This window comes from Ixodes scapularis, unplaced genomic scaffold, assembly GCF_016920785.2.
Source record: "Ixodes scapularis isolate PalLabHiFi unplaced genomic scaffold, ASM1692078v2 PGA_scaffold5__190_contigs__length_132052651, whole genome shotgun sequence".
NCBI lineage: Eukaryota > Metazoa > Arthropoda > Arachnida > Ixodida > Ixodidae > Ixodes > Ixodes scapularis.
In genome coordinates this window covers 64,367,774-64,385,132 of record NW_024609880.1, presented here as the reverse complement: position 1 = coordinate 64,385,132, position 17,359 = coordinate 64,367,774, and the positions used below count along the sequence as shown (strand labels likewise).

At 47.9% G+C, this 17,359-nt stretch overlaps 1 pseudogene; it reads right to left on the bottom strand.

The window, feature by feature from the left end:
* The window catches only part of LOC120850428, a 52,109-nt pseudogene extending 41,091 nt beyond the window's left edge, over window positions 1-11,018 (bottom strand).
* Window positions 11,019-17,359: the final 6,341 nt, after the last annotated feature.

Here is a 17,359-nt window from a genome sequence, read left to right as displayed (position 1 = left end):
GGACGGCCACATTGCGTAACTGAGGAGGTACGGCTGCCGACGATATAGATGCCTCAGGCGCCGCGATGTTCCTCGGCGCCCAGAGAAGCAGAAGCAACCGCAGTGCAAATTTACTAAGAAAAAAATAAAAAGTACTATATTTGGCACGTTTACATTATAAACTTTGCTTCATTTCTGTAGTAAGCATGAGTCCCTCTTCAATTATCTCAACTTGCATTTTTTTTTATACTGAGGGACGCGCTCGCTATCGGTGACAAATTAAGAATTCAGAAATTGGTTTTATCACACCTCCGTTAAACGAAGAGAGCAGTCCACCATGAAAGAGTTTAGTGTGTAAAGAGGCTTCAAACGAAATCATTGCACCGTGAGTTATGGTGTTTAGAATGGTGACATCCGTCTGATATTCTTGAAGCTATCGCAGTTTGTTCTCTTTTCTTTATATGTGAAAATTAAAGGTCTGGCATTAAAAAAAATCTACTCTGGTGGAAATTGGTCATTTTGGGTACTAACCAAAGGTGGGGAAAATTAAGGTTCGACAACACATATTTTTTTGAAAGTAAAATTCAAAAAGATGTCGACTTTGTGTTCGCGCTAAGAGTGCATATCATGCAGTGTACTTAGACAGATGAGTGCCAACTGTAACGAAACGGCTACACGGGCTTCAAACATGCTAATGGATTTCACACTAATCAAACTCACTACTAAGGAAATAACATTCATATTGTGGTCATTGTATATGTTATGGCATTACCAGAACGAACGGCGTTTCATCAATACGCGTGCTTCAGCAAATGGTGGTGATGGTGGTGGTGGCGGAAACGTCTTTATTGTAAAAAACCGCGGTTGGTTCTGGCTAGCGGTCGTTGTACAAAGTGGCGTATTAACGCTAATTGGTTTTGTCTTCACCCAACACACTAATCATCAGATGTACACGTTACTCAAGAAAGTAATTAAGTTAAGTTGCTGAGTATTGGCCACAAAAGTAGTTTGAGTAGAGTAGTAATTACTCAAATGGAAATTAATTGAGTAAATTACTAACATGGCATTACCACAACGAACGGCGTTTCATCAATACGCGTGCTTCAGCAAATGGTGGTGGTGGTGGCGGAAACGTCTTTATTGTAAAAAACCGCGGTTGGTTCTGGCTAGCGGTCGTTGTATAAAGTGGCGTATTAACGCTAATTGGTTCTGTCTTCACCCAACACACTAATCATCAGATGTACACGTTACTCAAGAAAGTAATTAAGTTAAGTTGCTGAGTATTGGCCACAAAAGTAGTTTGAGTAGAGTAGTAATTACTCAAATGGAAATTAATTGAGTAAATTACTAACTACCATAACAAGGTAGCTAATTACTTTCGAAGTTACTGTTATATATATTTTATGCTAAAGACCGACCAACGATACCATTTTCCGCAAGGTAGGAAAATGCCCCTCGCACCCTCCTCTTTTCACCCTCTCCCAAAAATCACGTGACGGCAGGGGCTTCTTTTGTGTCGGTTTTTTCTGTAGGGATAATCCTCAAAAACCGCGAAATGAGCGGCTAGCTGCGAGCGCCACAACGACCTTGAGACGTCCAGGTGTCTTCCCTCGTTGAAGCGGGTACGTTCAATCCGCGAGATTGAAGAAGCCAGCGCGACCGAACGCTTTTTCCCATGAGCTGCAGCTCCGAGGCCGCTCGGTCGGTGGAGATCGAGGGGTCGTGGTATGCGTTGTTCGTTCCAGTAGCCTCTTTCTGGCATCGCGCGGCTGCTGGAACCATTCCCGTGTCTGCACAAGGATTGGCTTGAGCAATAAAGGGTTCAGGTCGTTGATAATACATTTATTTGCGGAACTTACAAATCAAGTGGCTTTTCCCAATCTCTTCTTTACTGGTTGAAACACATCTCCTCTCATAGGTTGTATATCTCATTTTGAACTTTTTTGCGTATTTATCCATCCTTACCTCTGCTGGATGTTTGTTTTATTACTTGATAAAGACCTTTAAATATTGGCGCGGGCTTGCGCGATCAACGCTGTCCCGGATTCATTCAAAATTGGAAAGATTGGCGTCAAGAGCGGTTGAAGAAGCAATCCAAAATCCTTTCTTGTAATGCAGACGGCACAATCGTAAGATAGGTCTTTGCTTCACTTGCCTCCAAAACGCCCTATCGTTTGCACTATCGCAACTTCTGAGTAACATAGCTGTATATCACATTTTACTCATGGTTACTATAGATGTGGCCCCACAGGCTTTCCCGTCATCAGCAAGTCGACGTTTTAACGACCGGCGACTCTCCTGAGTGAGAATAAATATTATCACCTTCCATCAACATCCACCCCTTTCTCTCTCTCCACCCCCACCCCCCTTTCCCGAGTTTGGGAAGTATCAGGCCACTCCAAGAAACTGCCTGCAGACTGCGCTTTTCGGCTACTCATCCTCAACACATTCGAACCTGGAAGTAAACATATCGCATGAGCGACGCCCAGTTTATTTGCAACCTTAATAATGTGGCTCTACTGTTGGGACCCAATCAATGTCATCACCAATCATTATTTGTTACGATTTCATGGTAAAAGTGTGTTCGTCGTGATGCCACAAAAGTGGTCGATTCAAATTTTTTCTGAAATACTCGCTCCTGTGACGCTTTAGTGCGGAAGGTCAAAGCACCCGAGGCACTGCGTCATACTTTACAACTGTCGTTGACGATAAAATATCTGTGGGAAGTGCGTAAAATTGTTTACACCACAAAAGCGTACCTAAACACAACAAAATATCGCAATGGCAAAAAAAAAAAAAAAAGAAATATAAGCTTGCGAAAGCCGTTGCTTTTATCTCTCTCTCTCTCTCTTTTCGCGCCACTACAAAAAAATAGCGGCCGAGCAACGAAATTCTATCAAAACTTCGCTTCTTGGAGAAAGGACAGCAGGCTATATGGTAGTGAATTTGCCAGGGAGTTTGTAGAAATAATAGGCGACCATTGAACCTAGCCTTTTACACAAATCATGCCCGGGATATCTCTATTTTCCTTCCACGCGATTAGAAGGAAAGACGCTGGGAGAATTCATGCGCATTAACACGCTGCTTCTAAAAGAGAGTACCAGATTTATAGTGCATGTCAATTTAGATGTAAATAGTTTAATCACTGTGCACGAACATTCGTGGCCTGAAGGATGACATGGGAGCATGGCGGAAAGCAGCTTGCTGAAAATAGAAGTCTCTATTGCATTGCACTAGTGTGAAGAATTATTACGTATTTTTGTCTTATTTCCGTGCCAAAATAAAAGCAGCGTTTAGGAACCGAACCCTGTGCGTTTCGAGGAGGGCCGAAAGGACATAAAAAAATCGGGACAACCTGAACAATACAAGGCGCCTTGCGTCACTCAGCTTTTCCTGGTTGCTTGTTTTTCCGGAGCCTTTCAAAACGGGATGAAAAATTATGAACTGATTGACCCTACTTGCCACATTAGAGCAGTTCATTTTTATTACGACAGGCTCTCTTAGAGCGTCTTGCATAGTTCAGCTTGTACTGGTCCGTTTTTATTTTCGGTTCCTTTCAAAACGTGAGCTCTAAGCCACTGGACCAAACTACCACATCATAATCTGCGGAAGCGGAGAAGTGGAAATGCAACAAAATGAAAGATTCGCCCACGTTATTTGGGGCCTATAGAAAAGCGGACCGGATGGAAGGGGGCCAAAACCTCTTTCAAGAAACACACAATCTTCTCTTCAATTCTGTCAAACAATTTGATGTGAAGGTGTACTTGGCTATGGCCTTATTCGTTTAGGAATCAAGCGAAACTTTGTATCGGATCATTATACGTCTACGTTCACTCCCATTCGATGCTTATCATGTTTTCGACCAGGGATGGGCAAAATACATGCAAATATGTATCGAAATACAAATACAAAATACTTCGTCAGAAATGTATTTAAAACAAATCTAATTACATTTCCAAAAAAGCATTTAAGTACAAGATATAAATACAACCAAATGGATTTGGTCTCCTCCAAATACGTTTCCAAATATATTCCTCAAAATTTGCGTCAGTGACTTCAGGGCACCTGCAACGGGTTTCTGGGTATCTCATTTTAATTTTGCATCGCACACTCGGGAGTTAGTGTGCGAGGCTCTTGTAACGTAATAGAAATATAATCACAAAGAAATATAATCAGCTTGGACGTAATAGGTAAAAGAAAATACAGAGCTTCAAGCAGCTTTTTTTGTCGATTACATTTCGGTATAGACCAACAAAGAACCGAGACGACCAAGACGCGCAGCACTAGCTAGAGAATTTTTTATTGTTGCAACTCGCACCAGTTACGAAAATCTGGACGACCCGTGCATTTAGAATGTTCCAGGCAAAAATATGAATGGAAATCAGGCTGGAGAGCATCACAAGTTGTCACAGGCACTTATTTAGCCAGTCTGCCTGTGAACGTCGATTTCGTCACTATTCTTGCCTTGGACAAGCACCGTAATCACAAAGTCACTAAACGCTAGTGCTTGATTGAGAGACGCTGCATTCGGTGCAGAACATAGTTTTCTTCCTGCTCTGGACAGTGACAACCAATTTGAGGGATGTATTTTCGCCCACAAAATTGTATTTAATTACAATTGTATTTGAAATACCCACGTTTTAGTATCTAAATACACACGTGAAATGCATTGCCCAATTTGTAATTAAATGCAAATGCAAAATACACAAAGTATTTGAAATACGTATTTCAAATACTTGTATTTGAAATACTGCCCATCCCCGTTTTCGACTATGTACACGGAGTGGTTTTCAGCGGTACGTTTTTAGTCTGATTGCCCGCCAGAGCGCGATCCAGAACTCACTATAGCCGCGGGCCGTCGGGCTCTTCTCCTTCTTCTCTGTATCAATATATAACCAAAAACGCGGGCCGAGCCGTCAATCGTGCATGGTGTTGGGAACCAGTAACTCTGACCCTTGAAATGCAGGCGTGACGCAAAACCCAGAGGCGTTTCGTTCGCCCGCTTACGTTCTTCCCAGGCGGCGGAGATTGTCGTTTAGGGGGGTTTATCTTCTGAACGGATCCAAGTTACTCGAGCAAGCTCGCATTCTGCTCGCAAAGCCCAGCCGCTCAGCAAAGGTAACGGACGGTTGTTCGAGAGGTGTGCAACCCTTGCCCGCTTGGCCCTCCCAACCACTTCTCCACTTCCGTAAATCTTGAATGTTGTAGGTTGGTCCAGTGGCTTAGAGCTCACTTTTTAAAAGGAACCGAAAATAAAAACGGACCAGTACAAGCTGAACTATGCAAGACGCTCTAAGAGAGGCTGTCGTAATGAAGATGAACTGCTCTAATGTGGCAAGTCGGGCCAATCGGTTCATAATTTTTCATCCCCTTTTGAAAGGCTCCGGAGAAACAAGCAACCAGGATAAGCTCAGTGACGCAAGGCGCCTCGTATTGTTCAGGTTGTCCCGGGTTTTGTGTCCTTTCGGCGCTCCTCAAAACGCAGAGGGTTCGGTTTCTAAACGCTGTTTTTATTTTCGCACAGAAATAAAACAAAAACACGTAATAATTTTCTACACCAGTGCAATGCAATAGAGACTTCTATTTCCAGCAAGCTTTCCGCCATGCATCCATGGCATCCTCCAGGCCGCGCATGTTTGTGCACACTGATTAAACTATTTACATGTAGGTTGACATGCACTAGAAAACTGGTACTCTCTTTTAGAAGTAGCATGTTAGTGCACATAAATTCCCCCAACGTCTTGCCTTCTAATCGCGTGGAAGGGAAATGGAAATATCCCGGGCATGATTCCTGCAAAAGGATAGATTCAATGGTCGCCCATTATTTCTACAAACTCTCTGGCAGATTCACTACCATATAGCCAGCTGTCATTTCCCCAAGAAGCGAGGTTTTGATAGAATTTCGTTGCCCGGCCGCTATTATTTGTAGTGGCGCGAAAAGAGAGAGAGAGGGGGGGGGGGAGCAATGGTTTTCGCAGGCAGATTTTCTTTTTTTATTATTTGCAGTTGCGATATTTTGTTGTGTTTAGGTATGCTTTTGTGGTGTAAACAATTTTACGCACTTCCCACAAATATTTCATCCTTAAAGACAGTTGTAAAGTATTACGCATTGCCTCGGGTGCGTTGCCCTTACGCACTAGAGCGTCACAGAAGCGAGTATTTCCGCAAAATAAATACGAGGACCTAGTTCTCCCTTTGAATCGGCCACTTATGTGGCATCACGACGAACACACTTTCACCATGAAGTCGTAACAAATAATGATTGATGATGAAACTGATGTGGCCCCAACAATAGAGCCACATTATTTAGGTTGCAAATAAACAGGCGTCGTTCATGCGATGTGTTTACTTCCACGTTCGAATGTGTTGAGGATGAGTAGCCGAAAAAACGCAGTCTGAAGGCTGCTTCCTGGAGTGGGCTGATATTTTTCCAACTCGGGAAAGGGGGTGGGGGGGAAGGGGTGGATGTTGATGGAAGGTGATAATATTTATTCTCATTCAGGAGAGTCACCGGTCGTTAAAAAGTCGAATCGCTGATAACTGGAAAGCCTGTGGGGCCACATCTATAGTAACCATGAGTAAAATGTGATATACAGCTATGTTACTGAGCAGTTGCGACAGTGCAAACGATCGGGCGTTGTGGAGGCAAGTGAAGCAATGACCTACCTTACAATTATGCCGTCTTCATTCGAAACAATAATTTAGGTTTGCTTCTTCAACCCCTCCTGACGCCAATCTTTCCAATTTTGGATAAATCCGGGATAGCGTCGTCGATCGCGCAAGCCCGCGCCAATATTTAAAGGTCTTTATCAAGTAAGAAAACAGACATCAAGCAGAGGTAAGGACGAATAAATAAGCAAGAGTTCAAAATGGGATGAACAACCTATGAGAGGAGATGAAGAGATTAGGGAAAGCCACTTGATTTATAAGTTTCGAAAATAAATGTATTATCGATGACCTGAACCCTTTATTGCGCAAGCCAATTCTTCTGCAGACACGGCAATGGTTCAATGCCAGAAAGCGGCTACTGTAACGAACCCCGCATACCACGACCCCTCGATCTCCACCGACCGAGCGGCCTCGGACCTGCAGCTCATGGGAAAAACCGTTCGGTCGCGCTGGCTTCCTCACTCTCTCGCGGATTCAGCGTGCCCGCGCCCCGCGTCTGTGGCGCGGGGCGCGGGCACTGTGGAGTCAGCCTAGAAAGCTGCTGGTGCTTTATACCTCGCGCTTTAAGGAACGTCTCAAATTCGCCTGAAACGAACTGTGGCCCATTGGCGCTCACAACGCTGTCAGGGTACCCCTCTCTGGCAAAGACGGCGCGCAGAAAGTCCGTGATCCTCCCCGTGGTGACGTTTGGGCAGAACTGTACCTCAGGCCACTTGGAAAAGTAGTCCACCAGCGTGATGGCGTAGCGACACGCAGGCTCCGCTCGCTCAAAAGGGCCCACGAAATCGATGCCCACCTTTGACCAAGGTCGCTCTGGCAAGGGCACTGGCTGGAGAGGGGTCGGTGACGTCTTGGCACTCTTGTCTGAGGTGTTACAGATTTTGCAGGCGCAGACTGCACTACGCACTTCTGCGTTCATGCGGGGCCACCAATAGAGCTCACGAAGGCGTGCTTGCGTCTTGACAATGCCGTTGTGGCCCTCGTGTGCTCTGGTGACAAGAGCGCATCGCATAGTCGTGGGGATGACGAATTGCTCTCCGCGCAGCAGGAGACCGTCGTTGACGGAGAGCGCATCCTTCAGGTCGTAGAAGATGGCCGCATCAGCGGAGAGAGCGCTCACTGGAGGCCACTTAGAGGTCACATATCCCATGACAGTGGTGAGCAGAGCGTCATTCGCTGTCTCCTCTTGCAGCTGTTGTTTCGTGATGCACTCTTCGTCTAAAGCGACAAAGGAGATTATCTCGTCGTCGAACTCCATCCTCTCTTCTTTCTGTGACATCGGCAAGCGGGACAGGGCATCTGCTACCTGGTTTTCGGCACCTCGCTGGAACTCCACCGTGAAGTTGTACTTCAGTAGGCGATGTGACCAACGGGTGATCCGTAGCGGGCGACGTCCTGCTCCTCCGGTGGACAGCAAAGACACGAGTGCTTGATGGTCCGTGCGAAGGGTAAAGTGGCGGCCCCATAAGTATATGTGCCATTTTTCGCACGCCCACAAACACGCAAGCGCTTCTTTTTCCCCGACCGAGTATCGCCGCTCTGTCGAAGTGAGCGTCCTTGAGGCGAATGCGACAGGGAAGACGCCGTCACCATGACGCTGCTGCAGCACAGCCCCAATGCCGTATGCCGACGTGTCTGTGGCCACGATGGTGGGCAACGTGGGGTCGAACATTCTTAGTGTCCTGGCAGATGACAGCAGCCTCTTGACTTGGTTGAAGCTTCTGTCCGCCTCGTTGTCCCAGACGAACGGAGTGTCTTTTCGCAGGAACCTTCGAAGAGGTTCGACCTCAGACGCTAACCGAGGCACGAAGCGAGAGTAATACTCCACCATCCCCAGAAACGAACGGAGTTGGGTGATGTCCGTGGGGATAGGGGCAGCGTTGAGTGCATCCACCTTCGTTTGTAGCGGAGCAATCCCTTGAGCGCTGACTTTATGACCCAAAAACGAAAATTCTGGCACATCGAATAGGCACTTGTTGTTGAGTTTCAGTCCAGCATCCGAGATACAGCGCAGCACTTCACGCAGACGGTGTGTGTGCTCCTCCTTGGTCCTGCCAAAAACAACAACGTCGTCAAGGTAGACCAACACACCTTCGCAGTCGTGAAGCATTTCCGACATCATCTGCTGGAAAGCTGCTGGCGCCGATGCCAGTCCGAAACATACTCTCTTGAACCGGAAGAGACCTTCGTGTGTAATAAATGCGGTTAGGTCCCGGCTATCTTTATGTAGCGGCACTTGGTGGTAAGCAGCCGCTAAGTCAAGCTTGGAAAAATGTTTGGCACCATGTAAAGCATGCAGAAGTTCTTCTATGTGCGGAAGAGGAAAGCTATCAATAACGACAGCTTTGTTGGCTTCCCGCAGGTCCACACACATTCGAATTGAGCCGTCTTTCTTCTGCACCACCACAATTGGTGATACCCATTCGGAGGAATTAATCCGCTCGATGACCCCAGCCGCTTCCAAGCGTCTGATTTCTTCTGATACTGACTGACGCGCTGCTAGAGGAATACGTCTCATTCGATGACGGACGGGAATGACAGAAGGTCGAATGTTTACCTTGTGGACAACGTCCTTGACACGGCCAAGACCCGGACTGAAGAGGTGCTCGAAGTTGCCCATGGAAGGCGGCAGGTTTGGCTTTGCTGGTTCAGGCACCACTGAAGCTGCAGCCTGTGGTGGAGACGATGCTGAGGCCAGCTGATTTTGCACCCTTGCCGACCACTCATTTCTCAATTCACTTGACGCTTCGTCCTGTGGGGCCGGTGTCAACCTCTCGTCCTCCTCTCTCGGCGGGTCGCCAGAACCCTCTGTATCAGTATAGAAGCACGACCGAGTGGCGCCACTTATCTGGATGTCGAGGGCTACAACAGCGTCCATGCCGAGTAAAGAGGTACCACGGTCAGCAATGTAAAAAAGTACTGTTGCCGCACGCTCCCTGAACATTACCGGTGCCTCGAATGCTCCCAGAATGGTGATGGGTTGCTGAGAAAAGTTCAGGAGCTTCACAGGTGGTGGTACAACTGTCGCCTTGCTCGCGAAATACCGGACGAACATGGCACTATCCACGATGGAGACGGCTGACCCCGTGTCAAGAAGAAACTGCAGCGTCGAGTCAAATACCTGGATGTTTAAGTACAGCTTGCTTTGAGAAGGTCCGGAAATGTGGGACACCTCCCACTGCTCGTCGTCGTCATCGTAGTAGTCGTCGACGATCTGCTCAACTTGATCACGCGGGCGGCGCAGCAGGGATCGGCGAACACTCCTACAAGCGCGTGAAAAATGTCCCCGACGACCGCAGTTGTCGCAGTGCTGACCTCTCGCTGGGCAGACGTCATAGCCCCTGCAGTGTTCCTGACCGTAACCGCAGTTGGGACATGTTTTTCCGTAGCCGTAGTTCCGCCTTGGAGATGGTTGCCGCCGCGGTGATTCGAAATGCACCGAACGCCGAAACGCCGATCGTCCAGGGCTCTGTTGACGACCGCCACGGTCGAAACCACCATAGCCGCTACGGCCGCAGGTTACGCAGCTCTGCTGGCTAGGCGAGCGCGAAGCGCGTGCGTTCACTGACCGGGCTGAAGCAGCTGAAGAACGCCCCGCCGAAGATCGCACAGGTGACTCACGGCGCGAGCGCCACGGCTCGTGCAAAGATGACATCATCGGCTGAGGTTGACTCGTTGCGCGCCCTCTGACGTGACAGGTCACGTGCTCCTCCGACGCCGTCGACGGCGCAGCTGGCGCAGTTGCCGATGCCCATTCTCGAACTTCCCGGCGTGAGCGTTCCAAATTAAGGACAGTCTGTAAGGCCACGCTGAACGGCAGCGCGGCGTCAAGTACCAGGCGTTCTTGAATCTCTGCGGAAGCAGCACCCACCATGAACTGTCGGCAGATGACGGCCTCGGTGTCGGCACCGAAGTTCGCCGGCACGGCCAATGCTCGGAGTGCTGAGAGAAAGTCGCGCAGAGATTCTCCTTCTTGCTGTTTTCTCATGTGAAACCGGAGTTGTTGCAGGGTCTCGTTGACCGGCTGCGAAAATTCAGCCTCGAGGACCGTGAGGGTCTCTCTATACACGTCGCGAGACGCTTGCCGGGCTTGCTGACCGTCTCCCGCCGGTGACGCTGCATGCTGGCGCCGGTCCAACGGGAGCTGGTCGAGAGTCATAGATGCGCTGGCCTTCGACTCCCAGGCAGTTGAGCAGCTTTGCTTGGCGTCGTTCAGCGGAAAACTCATGAGCACCTGTAGCCAATATGTATCGCTCGAACATTCGTAGCCACGATTTCCACGGTATCGGTGGCGTACCGGCCTTGTCCAGGAAGTTTGGTGGTGGCCGGTCACAGTCAGCCATGCTTGCGGCTAAGATGTCGGCTCAGGAATCGAGGAGGACGTTCGAAACGAACGCACGGCCATTGACAACCAGCAACCGAGGTTCTCTGGTGAGCCCGGAATTCGTCGGAAGCAGGAGTCGTCGCGACGCCAGGTACCCCTGCCGATGTGAGTTTATGCCGAACGACGCACGTTTCCTCTGGGAGTGAGAGTGCCCAGGTTCAGCACCCTCGTCGCCAAAACTGTGGAGGCAGCCTAGAAAGCGACCAGCCAAGTCGGAGTCACATTGCAAAACTGTTTTAGTTCTCGAGCAGAAAGAGAGAGAGAGAAGAGAAGAAAAGAAACGAACAAACCAACAGACAGACAGACAGAGCGCGCGCAGCACAGCGCGCGCTCTTGGCGCGTGCCGTTCGGCAGCGGTGCAGGTGTAAGGGGGCCGCTGCCACAGATGCCAGCAAAGAAGGAACAAACAAAAGAGGGAAGAATTTAGATCGTACAACTAAACATAACAGATGACCTGAGCCCTTTATTGCGCAAGCCAATCCTTCTGCAGACACGGCAATGGTTCAATGCCAGAAAGCGGCTACTGTAACGAACCCCGCATACCACGACCCCTCGATCTCCACCGACCGAGCGGCCTCGGACCTGCAGCTCATGGGAAAAACCGTTCGGTCGCGCTGGCTTCCTCATTCTCTCGCGGATTCAGCGTGCCCGCGCCCCGCGTCAAGGAGGGAAGACACGTGGACGTCTCAAGGTCGTTGTGGTGCTCGCAGCTAGCCGCTCATTTCGCGGTTTTTGAAGATTATCCCTACAGAAAAAGCCGACAGAAAAGAAGCCCCTGCCGTCACGTGATTTTCGAGAGAGGGTGAAAAGAGGAGGGTGCGAGGGGCATTTTCCTACCTTGCGGACAATGGTTTCGTTGGTCGGTCTTTAACAAGAAGGTACATAAAAGCTTTGATCCGTTAGCGAAATTTTGCAAGCCAAATGTAAAGCGGCTTGCGTTTACACATAAATGCCTTAATAGCTGGTTCTGTTTCTGCGTGATTAATTGTTTTGTACTTTTTGTTTTCTGGTCATTGATGTACTGCGGATGTACCATTTTTAGTTTGAAGTTGTGGGGACCCTCTCCCTGGCTCCTCCGCTCTCCGTGACCTTGCCGCTCCCCGCCGCCGTACTGTCGGGCGCTCCTTCGTTCCCCGTGACCTTCCCGTTTCCCGTCGCCGTCATGTCGCGGAACGTCCGAGCTCTCCGGCAGAAACGGGGCGAGCGCCACATCACCCAGCGCTGACGTCGGAGGGTCGGCTCGCAGCAAGGTTCCCGATTGGACGGTCGGCGGGACAAGGACTTGGGAAGGTCTTAAAAGGGGAACGGAGACAAAGGAAGAGGGCTTGGGCTGCCGACTTACAAGGGACCGGTCACGGAGGCGAGCTCGGACGGCGCTGGACACTGGCGCGTGGAGTGCGGGCACTACGTCGAGTCGCGGACTCGACAAACGGACTGGACAGCGACCCTGGACGACGACGTCCCCATGACGCGGTGTGGACTACCACCGCTGGGACTCAGAGAAGCTGCTGTGGCAGCGGAATTTCCCCCGCCCTCGCTGATGACCGTTCCCCGATCCCGAAACCCCCCAGGCAATGAGTGAGTGAATAAACCCTTTTGCCGAGAGCAACGTATTGAAGTGTCATATTCATCCGGAGACAGGGTCTGAGGGAATCGGAGCTAGAAGATGCCCGCAAAGTTTAGCACTGCCTGAGCTTGATTTTGCAGACAGTGTTTGCTTGTTCACAGTGTTGCGTAAGGTACATCTAAAAAGTACCGTAAAGTACAAAGTCAATTCGAGGTTATACTTCAAGTATCGTAAGTACACCGGGTGCAATGTACTTGACGTAAAGTACTGTAAATGCAACATATTCTTAAAGTAATGTGCAAATGCCTTTAGCACAATCTTTCATAATGTCCTTTCATACCCTATTTTTTACTTTATTTTATCTCGTATGCATTGCTCTCGGGGTAATCAGAAGAGCATCAATCTATTTCGGAAATGGCGGCAAATATTGGACAAAGTCAAGTTGCCACGGTGTAGTTGTTTCACTCTTGCTGACGAACTATTTAACACAATATACTTATAGGGCACTTGTCTTTTTCGGTCTTATAGCCGCCATTACTTCACTCAGAGAAATGACCAGATGACGTCTCGAAAGACGATAGAGCGTTTTCACATAACGATACGCCATTTTTCGTTTCCAAATTTGGGGAATGTTCTATAAAGTCGGGAATTCTACTTTCTTCAGAAATTAATGAAAAAAAAATACTTAAGTAAAGTACAAGTACATGATAAAAAAAATGTACTTAAAGTAAAGTGCAAGTGTTCTAATCCTACTTGAAATAGTACTTTAAGTACCATGTTGTCTTAAAGAACTTTCCAATTCAGCTTGGTTTTGCCTTCTTGTTTTTTTTTTTTTTTTTTCAAAGGCGTTGGGGGATTTATTAAGCTCCTCGAATGATCTTGAAATCATGGAAGTCATGCATATACTGAGTTGTGGGAGGAAAGGCAACGCAAAAAGGCCACCTCTGCGTTGCCCTCTAGCACGCGATCCTTCAAATACAGCACAAACTACGGGAGCATCAGATCCTGTAGTGGGCGAGAGTCCCTATGCTGGGAAGAAGCGGGGAGAAACCCTTTCTTTAAATACGTCAAGTCTTCTTTGGCTTCGATAAAAAAAGACAGTCTTCGGCGTTAACTTCGCGTTTACTGGGCCTCACTTGCGATGTGTCTGTCCGCTCCCCACGCCTCATAGCAGTGTTGTTGCAGTGGGGGGCTCGTGAAAATGTTAGAGGCTTTAAGATCCTCCAAACCACCCCCCCCCCCTTTCCTACGCCGCATGCTTCCCCCTCTTTGCAAATATCAGCTAATCTTCCAACATATTATCTATTTTTGTGCAGGAGTGTTTGTTGACCAGCGAACCTACTACTAAAATTCGAAAGTAATTTGTAATTTAAGTCAAATTTACTCGAAAAAGTAATTAAAGTAATCTACCGAAATAATAATGTAATTTAAAGTTACTAAGCTACTGAGAAAAGTAGATAAACTACAGTAACTTAAGTAGAGTAGTGTAACTACGTACAAGACTGCTAATCATGACATCAGCAGACCAGAAAGCACTCCCTTCGCTTGTCATAAACAAGGTGGTTAAAAATATTAAGTCACGTGTTTTCGTAATGCATAGCTGGTATGTTGAGCCAAGGACCAGGAGTGGATTACAAAGGACACAAAAAGTTTGCACTTACGGCACTATGAACTAATCGGTTCCCTGAGCGCCAAGTAAGTCATGACGAACACATTTTCTTCCAAAAGAACATGGTGTGTTTCAGCTTACGGTTCACGCAATACGGCTCCATTTGAGTGTTCAGGAGCAGTCTGAACGTCTGTTGGCGGCTGGTTACCCGGAGGCTGTACTGGTGTCGGTAGCCGAGGTGATCCTTAAGAGGCTTCGAGCTAAGGGCAACACCCGTCCAGAAGAGGCCAGTAGTAAACAAAGGATTGCAGTCGTGCCTTATATGCACAAGACGGCGCATAACCTAAAGAAAATAGCAAGCCGCATAAACACTAAGGTGGTCTTTTCTGCGCCAGAGAAGCTAGCCAGGCTGAGTCATTTGACGAACCCTTTCTGCAAAGCCTCGCTGGGTTGTGTGATTAGGCACAGAAATCCGTTTGTCGTTTGTGTTGAGGGTGTTGTATATCAGATTCCCTTAACATGCGGTAAGAAATATGTAGGTCAGACTGGGAGATGCCTGAACGATAGGCTCCGAGAACATAGTCTAAACATCAAAAACTATCGGGATGGCCACCTTTCAATGCATTGCCATGACTGCGGGTGCAAACCTTTGTTTGACTCATGCTCCGTACTCGCTAGACACAAGAATAGAACTGTTAGGGAGATTATCGAAGCGGACGAAATAAAAAGGGCAGGGCTGGGGTGTGTCAGCGTTGCATCTATCGACCTTTTCGATAAGGAGGTGCAGTTCATGCAAGTGGCGGCTAGGCCTGGGGTTGGTTGATTGATAGGATCGAAGCGTGTATATATGCCTCATTTCCATGTTGATTAAATAGTTGCGGTCAGCGCTCGTGTCTGTCTTGTCTTTCTTTCTTTTGTCCTCGTCCAAAAAAGCGCTACCATGCCTTTGGCAACCCAAGACTAACGGACGTTATTTTTACGTTATTTTGCCGCTACCTTGTGTTTCACCGTTAGTATATGACAGCTGTTTATAATAAACCGGGCCTATAAACTTCGGCAACAATACACTTGTTCAGGGTGATTATTCATTTATTTATTTGTACTCTGCAGCGCCGGAGCATTACAGCAGCGGAGTGAAGTACAGATCACATTTAAACGTTGAAACTTCACACAAACAGCACAAGCCAGAAACCAATAATATAAATGATCAGTTAAAAAAATATTGGGTTGTATGTATGTTTATACAGCCTAGAACTTCGTCTGCCTTAACGGGCGACGAGTCTCCTAGCTGTAGATGAGCAATTTAGCCAGTGCAGTACAACCGCTGCTAGCCTGGGGTATTTAACGTGCATCACGCAGTAGTGATACACGACCGCACGCCGGTACGATGCTCATCCAGATCGAAACGGGCAGAGGTGGGGATTGAACCCAAGATCCTGGGTTCTGGATCCTGGATCAGTTCGAAACAACACATAATAATAACATTTCAATATTTTAATAACGCCAAAAATAATAACAAAGAAATTCACATTGAATTGATCAGGTTAATAAAAAAAAATAATTCACTGTCGGCAGGATGTGTGATGTATATCCTCGAACACATAACACTTAGCGAGCGCGATTCTGACAACTGTAATGTATATCCTCAACACGTTTAGCTAGGCCAGCTTGTTTGTCTGGCCTCGGCAGGATGTGTACTGCATCTCCTCGAACACATGACGCATCGTGAGCGCGATTCGGAGAACTGAGGCCGGATTCTGAAAGAGAACTTACGACGAAATAAGTTCGTACAACAAATTTGAGAGAAAATTCGTATTCTCGAAACGAAACTGTCGTAACTTTTGTGCAGATTACAACAGACTCCTACATCTCCGAAGCTGTCTTAAGCACGTTTTACGATCAAATCAACATGGCCGACAGCGTCGCTCACTTACTTGATCGTGACCATGACCAACGGACATTTATTTTTCTACGCGCTCTTCTCGCGCGTTCCGACTTCAAGCAGCAAGAAAAAAAGGAAGAAGCACTTAAAACCTACCACGAGGAACATGAACCCTGAATCCACAAACATCCGGGAAGAGCAACAAAGGCAACGATCCCACCGACCAAGCGAGCTCGGCAGAATGTAGGCCTAACAGGCACTCCGACCTGCTCCGCCGCAGCGTTGCTCCGACGGTCCTTGGCCAAGACCGTCTGCCCACGACCGGCTGGCTTGCTGAATGGAATACGCGCCCGCGCAAGCCTTGTGGACCCTTCCCGCATGAATAGTTTGATCGCTGAACTCGATTTCAGAGGTCAACCTCTTCCCCTTGTCATCTTGATCTCCTTGTTTTCCGAGGCAGCGGTCACGAACGCTGTCGTCCAAAAGGAACTCCCATTGATCCTATCCCCTTGGTTTCGTGATATGGAGCTCAAATAAACGCCGTATGGATTACCCTCGCAACACGGTATCTACACTTTGTTATTAGTATGCCATTTTTATTCTGACATGACGGTACGTCACTGTCGAGCTATAATAGTTTATGGGAGCTACGCGATGACGGTCCAACCTGTCTTTGCCGAGTGTCACGTCAGTATCGAGTTTTAATCGTAAAAGATTGGTCCCGAAGCGCTTACCAAGACGCGATCTAACAGCGCGAATTCAGCACTTCGATCAAACGCTCGCGTCCGTTCTGAGTGTGAAGAGGTATTTCCGTGGCTCTTGCTGACACTCTCGTAGTTCAAACATATTTCTTTTAACGTCGGCTCGCTTCTGCATTTCCGAGGCCGCGAATAACGCTGTGGCGGTTTGTTTCTATCTACGTCGCTTTGCAAACGACTGGCACAGGCCTTTTACCAACGATGACAGTTTGGTTGACTTCGTAGCGATCGAGTTCGCAGCAGTCAACGAAGCGTTTAAATCGTGTTAGCGTCGACATATCACTGCACGGACACGAACCGCAGACAAGCGGTAGTGGAAAGACCGCCTGTGTTTGTTATTAAAAATCCATGTGCTCCGAACTATGCCGAGCTTTCCGGCTGGTTGTTCGTGTAGCCGAAGACGCCGCCGCCATAGCAACAGCACCGGAGGGTCTCGTTTTCCCGTACGAGATCGTCGCTTTCCTCCTTTCACTTAAGAACGCGTTCATAAATACCGATTTCTCCTCTTCCA